The sequence below is a fragment of the Olea europaea genome, unplaced genomic scaffold (genome assembly GCF_002742605.1).
Source record: "Olea europaea var. sylvestris unplaced genomic scaffold, O_europaea_v1 scaffold557, whole genome shotgun sequence".
In the NCBI taxonomy this organism is placed as follows: Eukaryota; Viridiplantae; Streptophyta; class Magnoliopsida; order Lamiales; family Oleaceae; genus Olea; species Olea europaea.
In genome coordinates this window covers 156,424-163,224 of record NW_019263904.1, presented here as the reverse complement: position 1 = coordinate 163,224, position 6,801 = coordinate 156,424, and positions in this window count along the sequence as shown.

Here is a 6,801-nt window from a genome sequence, read left to right as displayed (position 1 = left end):
TCGAGCCAACGAAATGTGGATTTTGATTTCATGATAAATTCAAGTTTGTTCATTTTTGGCTAATTGCTAGTCTAATTCGATTGGAATCGAGCCAACGAAAAGTGGTTTTGGACTTCATGATAACTTCGGGGTTGTTCGTTTTTGGCGAATTGCTAGTCTAACTCGATTGGAATCGAGCCAATGAAAAGTTGTTTTGGATTTCATGTTAACTTCGGGTTTGTTCGTTTTTGGCAAATTGCTAGTCTAATTCGATTGGAATCGAGTCAACGAAATGTGGTTTTCGATTTCATGATAACAAATAACTTCGGGTTTGTTCATTTTTATCGAATTGCGAGTCTAATTCGATTGGAATCGAGCTAGTGAAAAGTGGCTTTTGATTTCATTACAACTTTGGGTTTGTTCGTTTTTGGAAAATTGCTAGTCTAATTCGATTGGAATCGAGCCAATGAAATGTGATTTTTGATTTCATGATAACTTCGAGTTTTTTCCTTTTTGGCGAATTGCTAGTCTAATCCGATTCGAATCGAGCCAGCTAAACGTGATTTTCGATTTTATGATAACTTCGAGTCTGTTCATTTTTGGCAAATTACTAATCTAATTCAATTGGAATTGAGCCATGAAAGGTGGTTTTCGATTTCATGATAGCTTTGGGTTTGTTCATTTTTGGCAAATTGCTAGTCAAATTCAATTGGAATCGAGCCAATGAAATGTGGTTTTTCAGTCCATGATAACTTCGGCCTTGTTCGTTTTTGGTGAATTGCTAGCCTAATTCGATTGGAATCGAGCAAATGGAAACTGGCTTTTGATTTTTTGATAACTTCAGGTTTGTTCATTTTTGGCAACTTGCTGGTTTAATTCGATTGGAATCGAACGAATGAAAAGTGGGTTTTGATTTCATGATAACTTCGGATTTATTCATTTTGGCGAATTGCTAGTCTAATTTAATTCGAATCAAGCCAACGGAAAGTGGATTTTGATTTCATGATAAATTCGGATTTGTTCATTTTTGGCGAATTTCTAGTCTAATTCGATTGGAATCGAGCCAATGAAAAGTGGTTTTGGATTTCATGATAACTTCGGGTTTGTTCGTTTTTGGCGAATTGCTAGTCTAATTCGATTGGAATCGAGCCAATGAAAAGTGGTTTTGGATTTCATGATAACTTCGGGTTTGTTCGTTTTTGGCGAATTGCTAGTCTAATTCGATTGGAATCGAGCCAATAAAACGTGGTTTTCGATTTCATGATAACTTTGGGTTTGTTCATTTTTAGTGAATTGCGAGTTAAATTGGATTGGAATTGAGCCAATGAAATGTGGTTTTTGATTTCTTGATAACTTTAGGTTTGTACGTTTTTGGCGAATTGCTAGTCTAATTCGATTGTGATCGAGTCAATGAAATGTGGTTTTCAATTTCACGATAACAATTAACTTCGGGTTTGTTCGTTTTTCGTGAATTACTTGTCTAATCCAATTGGAATCGAGCCAATGAAATGTAATTTTCGAATTCATGATAACTTCGAGTTTGTTCATTTTTAGCAAATTGCTAGTCTAATCCGATTGGAATTGAGCCAATGAAACGTGGTTTTCGATTTCGTGATAACTTTGGGTCTGTTCATTTTTGGCGAAATACTAATCTAATTCGATTGGAATCGAGTCATGAAATGTGGTTTTCGATTTCATGATAACTTTGGGTTTGTTCATTTTAAGCGAATTGCTAGTCTATTTTGATTGGAATCGAGCCAATGAAATGTGGCTTTCAATTTCATGATAACTTCGGCTTTGTTCGTATTTAGCGATTCGCTAGTCTAATTCGATTTGAATCGAGCCAGTGAAAAGTGGTTTTCGATTTCATGATAACTTCGGGTTTGTTCGTTTTTGGTGAATCGCTAGTCTAATTCGATTGGAATCGAGCCAATGAAATGTGGTTTTCGATTTCATGATAGCTTCGGATTTGTTCGTTTTTAGCAAGTCGCTAGCCGAATCCGATTGGAATCAAGCCAGTGAAAAGTTTCTTTTGATTTCATGACAACTTCGGGTTTGTTCGTTTTTTGCGAATAGCTAGTCTAATTCAATTGGAATCAAGGCAATGAAATGTGGTTTTTGAATTCATGATAACTTCGAATTTGTTCATTTTTAGCGAATTGCTAGTCTAATCCAATTGGAATCGAGCCAATGAAACGTGGTTTTCGATTTCATGATAACTTTAGGTCTGTTCATTTTTGGCGAAATAATAATCTAATTCGATTGGAATCGAGTCATGAAATGTGGTTTTCGATTTCATGATAACTTTGAGTTTGTTCGTTTTAAGCGAATTGCTAATCTAATTTGATTTGAATCGAGCTAATGAAATGTGGCTTTCGATTTTATGATAACTTCGGCTTTGTTCGTATTTAGCGAATTGCTAGTCTAATTCGATTTGAATCGAGCCAATGAAAAGTGGCTTTTGATTTCATGATAACTTCGGGTTTTTTTGTTTTTGGCGAATCGCTAGTCTAATTCGATTGGAATCGAGCCAATGAAATGTGGTTTTCGATTTCATGATAACTTCGGCTTTGTTCATTTTTAGCGAATGGCTAGTCTAATTCGATTGGAATCAAGCCAGTGAAAAGTTTCTTTTGATTTCATGATAACTTCGGGTTTGTTCGTTTTTTGGCGAATCGCTAGTCGAATTCGATTGAAATCGATCCAATGAGACGTGGTTTTCGATTTTATGATAACTTCGGGTTTCTTCGTTTTTAGCGAATTGATAGTCTAATCCGATTGGAATCGAGCCAATGAAACGTGGTTTTCGATTTCATGATAAATTTGGGTTTCATCATTTTTAGCGAATTGATAGCCAAATCCGATTGGAATTGAGCCAATGAAACGTGGTTTTCGATTTCATGATAAATTCGGGTCTATTCATTTTTGCCGAATTGCTAGTCTAATTCAATTGGAATCGAGCTAATGAAACGTGGTTTTCGATTTCATGATAACTTCGTGTTTGTTCATTTTTGGCTAATTGCTAGTCTAATTGGATTGGAATGGAGCGAATGAAAAGTGGGTTTTGATTTCATGATAACTTCGTGTTTGTTCATTTTTGGCTAATTGCTAGTCTAATTGGATTGGAATGGAGCGAATGAAAAGTGGGTTTTGATTTCATGATAACTTCGAGCTTATCCGTTTTGGCGAATTGCTAGTCTAATTCGATTGGAATCGAGCCAATGAAAAGTGGCTTTTGATTTCCTGATAACTTCGATTTTGTTCATTTTTGGCAAATTGCTAGTCTAATTTGACTGAAATCTAACGATTGAAAATTGGATTTTGATTTCATGATAACTTCGGATTTGTTCGTTTTGGCGAATTGCTAGTCCGATTCGATTCGAATCGAGCCAATGAAAAGTGGCTTTTGATTTCATGATAACTTTAGGTTTGTTGATTTTTGGTGAATTGCTCGTCTAATTTAATGGAATCGAGCCATTGAAATGTGGCTTTTGATTTCCTGATAACTTCAGGTTTGTTCGTTTTTGGAAAGTTTCTAGTCTAAGTTGATTGGAATCGAACGAATGAAAAGTGGTTTTTGATTTCATGATAACCTCAGGTTTGTTCGTTTTTGGCGAATGGCTAGTCTAATTCTATTGGAATCGAACGAATGAAAAGTGGTTTTTCATTTCATGATAAATTCTTTGTTCATTTTTGGCGAATAGCTAGTCTATTTCGATTGGAATCATGCAAGTGAAAAGTGGCCTTTGATTTAATGATAGCTTCAGGATTTTTCATTTTTGGCGAATTGCTAGTCTAATTCGATTGGAATCGAGCAAATGGAAAGTGGTTTTGGATTTCATGATAACTTTGAGCTTTTTCATTTTTGGCAAATTGCTAGTTTAATTCGATTGGAATCGAGCCAATGAAATGTGGTTTTTGATTTAATGATAACTTTGGATTTGTTCATTTTTGGCGAATTGCTAGTCTAATTTGATTGGAATCGAGTCAATGAAATGTGGTTTTCGATTTCATGATAACAAATAACTTCGGGTTTGTTCATTTTTAGCAAATTGCTAGTCTAATTCGACTAGAATCGAGCAAGTGAAAAGTGACTTTTGATTTCATTATAAATTCAGGTTTGTTCGTTTATAAAAAATTGATAGTCTAATTCGATTGGAATCGAGCCAATGAAATGTGGTTTTCGATTTCATTATAAATTAAAGTTTGTTCATTTTTAGCGAATTGCTAGTCTAATCCGATTGGAATCGAGGCAATGATTCGTGGTTTTCGATTTCATGATTACTTCGTGTCTGTTCATTTTTGGGGAATTACTAATCTAACTCAATAGGAATCGAGCCACGAAATGTGGTTTTCGATTTCATGATAACTTCGGCTTTGTTCGTTTTCGGTGAATTGCTAGTCCAGTTTGATTGGAATCGAGCCATGAAATGTGGTTTTCGATTTCATGATAACTTTAGTTTTGTTTGTTTTCGGTGAATTACTAATGTAATTTGATTGGAATCGAGCCAATGAAAAGTGGTTTTCGATTTTATGATAGTTTTTTTTTCATTTTGGGCTAATAGCAAGTCTAATTCGATTGGAATCGAGCAAGTGAAAAGTGGCTTATGATTTCATGATAACTTCAGGTTTTGTCATTTTTAGCGAATCACTAGTCTAATTCGATTGGAATGGAGCCATGAGATGTGGTTATGGATTTCGTGATAACTTCGCGTTTGTTCATTTTTGGGGAATTTCTAGTCTAATTCGATTGGAATCGAGCCAATGAAATGTGGTTTTTGATTTCATGATAACTTCGGGTTTGTTCGTTTTTGGCAAACTGCTAGTCTAATTCGATTGGAATCGAATCAATGAAATGTGGTTTTCGATTTCATGATAACAAATACTTCGAGTTATTTTGTTTGTGGCGAATTGCTAATCGAATTCGATTGGATTCGAGCTAGCGAAAATTGGCTTTTGATTTCATGATAAATTTGGGTTTGTTTGTTTTTCGCGAATCACTACTCTAATTCAATTGGAATCGAGCCAATGAAATGTGGTTTTCGATTTCATGATAACTTCGGGTTTGTTCGTTTTTAACGAATAGCTAGTTTAATCCGATTCGAATCGAGCCAATGAAACATGGTTTTCGATTTCATGAAAACTTCGGGTCTGTTCATTTTTGGCCTATTGCCAGTTTAATTCGATTGGAATCGAGAGAATGAAACGTGGTTTTCAATTTCATGATAATTTCACGTTCTTTCATTTTTAGCGAATTGCTAGTCTAATTCGATTAGAATGGAGAGAATGAAAAGTGGTTTTGATTTCATGATAAGTTTGGGATTATCCGTTTTGGCGAATTGTTAGTCTAATTCGATTGGAATCGAGCCATTGAAAAGTGGCTTTTGATTTCTTGATGACTTCGGCTTTTGTTCATTTTTGGCAAATTGCTAGTCTAATTCGATTGGAATCGAACGAAAGAAAAGTGGGTTTTGATTTCATGATAACTTCAGATTCGTTCGTTTTGGCGAATTGCTAGTCTAATTTGATTGGAATCGAGCCAATGAAACATGGCTTTTGATTTCTTGATAACTTCAGGTTTGTTCGTTTGTGGAAAATTTCTAGTCAAATTCGATTGTAATCGAATGAATGAAAAGTGGTTTTTGATTTCATGATAACTTCGGGTTTGTTCGTTTTTGGCGAATCGCTAGTCTAATTCGATTGGAATCGAACGAATGAAAAGTGGTTTTTCATTTCATGATAACTTTTGGTTTGTTCCTTTGTGACGAATTGCTCGTCTAATTTGATTGGAATCCAGCCAATGAAATGTGACTTTTGATTTCCTGATAACTTCAGGTTTGTTCGTTTTTGGAAAATTTCTTGTCTAATTTGATTGGATTCGAACGAATGAAAAGTGGTTTTTGATTTCATGATAACTTCGGGTTTGTTCGTTTTTGGCAAATGGCTAGTTTAATTCGATTGGAATTGAACGAATGAAAAGTGGTTTTTCATTTCATGATCACTTCGTGTTTGTTCATTTTCAACGAATAGCTAGTCTAATTTGATTGGAATCGAGCAAGTGAAAAGTGGCTTTTGATTTCATGATAACTTCGGGTTTGTTCATTTTTGGCAAATTGCTAGTCTAATTCGATTGGAATCGAGCCAATGAAAAGTGGTTTTGGATTTCATGATAACTTAGGATTTGATCCTTTTTGGCAAATAGCTAGTCTAATTCGATTGGAATCGAGCCAATGAAATGTGATTTTTGATTTCATGATAACTTCGGGTTTGCTTATTTTTGGCAAATTGCTAGTCTAATTCAATTGGAATTGAGTCAATGAAATTTGGTTTTCGATTTCACGATAACAATTAACTTCGGGTTTGTTCATTTTTAGCAAATTACTAGTCTAATTCGATTGGAATTGAGCCAATGAAACGTGGCTTTCGATTTCATGATAAATTCGGGTCTGTTCATTTTTGGCTAATTACTAATCCAATTCGATTGGAATCGAGCCATGAAATGTGGTTTTCGATTTCATGATAACTTTGGGTTTGTTCGATTTCGACGAATTGGTAGTCTAATTCGATTGGAATCGAGCCAATGAAATGTGGCTTTTGATTTCCTGATAACTTTGGGTTTGTTCAGTTTTAGCAAATTGCGAGTCTAATTCAATTGGAATCGAACGAATGAAAAGTGGATTTTGATTTCATGATAACTTCGGATTTGTTCGTTTTGGTGAATTGCTAGTCTAATTCGATTCGAATCGAGCCAATGAAAAGTGACTTTTGATTTCTTGATAACTTCAGGTTTGTTCATTTTTGGAAAATTCCTTGTCTAATTTG